The sequence below is a fragment of the Protomyctophum parallelum genome (assembly GCF_964188405.1).
Source record: "Protomyctophum parallelum genome assembly, chromosome: 21".
In the NCBI taxonomy this organism is placed as follows: Eukaryota; Metazoa; Chordata; class Actinopteri; order Myctophiformes; family Myctophidae; genus Protomyctophum; species Protomyctophum parallelum.
The window spans coordinates 12,607,887-12,609,309 of record NC_139713.1 but is presented as its reverse complement, the minus strand read 5'-3'; positions in this window follow the sequence as shown (position 1 = coordinate 12,609,309).

Here is a 1,423-nt window from a genome sequence, read left to right as displayed (position 1 = left end):
TCTCTCTCTGATAAATCATCCCCAGCTGATCCCTCCCTATGGGTGAGGGGTCCTCCATGCTTAAAGCGGAATCCGTTTTTTCCCCTTTCATCCGCGTGAAGTAGTAGAGTTAACCTCTCCTGATCCGCAGGGCCAGGCAGAGCCCCTCTCATGCGGGCTCAGCGCGCCATTCATTCATTCATTCATTCATTCATTCATTCATTCATTCATTCATTCATTCATTCATTCATTCATTCATTCATTCATTCATTCATTCATTCGTGTGTTCAGCCAGCCAGTCAGACCATTGCTCTTTTGAACGCTTTAAAGCGAACCCTCTCTCTCTCTCTATCTCTCTCTCTCTCTCTCTCTCTCTCTCTCTCTCTCTCTCTCTCTCTCTCTCTCTCTCTCTCTCTCTCTCTCCTGTTCTCTCCTCTCCTTCTCTGCATCCTCTTCTGTGAGGGTCTGTTTTATACCTCCCTAATATTGACCTATATATACATGGGCATTCTAATATTGACATGGGCATTCTAATATTGACCTATATATACATGGGCATTCTAATATTGACATATATATATATATACATGCGGGCATTCTAATATTGACCTATATATACATGGGCATTCTCAAGCTATATGACTAGTCTTGGACTAGGGTTATTATTAGCATATAACAAGGCAATGCAAAAGCATGCTGTTCATATGACCTGATTTTTGAGTGGTGCAACCACTCCTACAACCAGCAATGTGCCCCAACCTATATGTCCCGAGTACCAATAGGGGGTGCTGTTGCACCACTCGCTTCAGACTGGTCTGATTTTTTTAATAGGCCCTATTTATTATTATTATTCTTTTCTTTTTTTTTGTCTTTATCCCATATAGGCCTGACGACGAACTTAACAAAATGTCTTCTAAATCATGACAGTTTTCTGAAATACCTATATGTTTCTATGTCAGCGGTGCTCAATATTTCATGTCAAGGACGCCACAAATTATATGTATTTGGCCGCCGGCGCCGTCCCCCCTCTGAAAATATGTTGTTCGAGGGACCCCTCAGAAGCAAAGATTTGAGTTAAAAACGCTATGAGCTTGTGGATCTGATATTTTTATTAAAAAAAAAAAAAAACATTTATCCCACGATTTTGTAACCCATTTTTCACCCCTGTGTCAATTATCTAATGTGATCCTGGGCTCTACACACCCTCCGCCAACCTGGGGAGAGCAACGGACTTGAACTCATGCTTCCTTCATGCATGAGTGTCCAAGTTGCTCCTTTACACCTGACAGGGGGGAGTTTCCCTGGTTGGACGTAGCGCATGGAAGGAACACGTTATTCCAACCAGTTCCTTTCCCCTCCATCAGGCGCCACAGCTGGCCAGGGGGAGGCAGTTTATAGAGACCAGGATTACTGCATGTTTTTTGTGAGGGTACCTACCCTATAG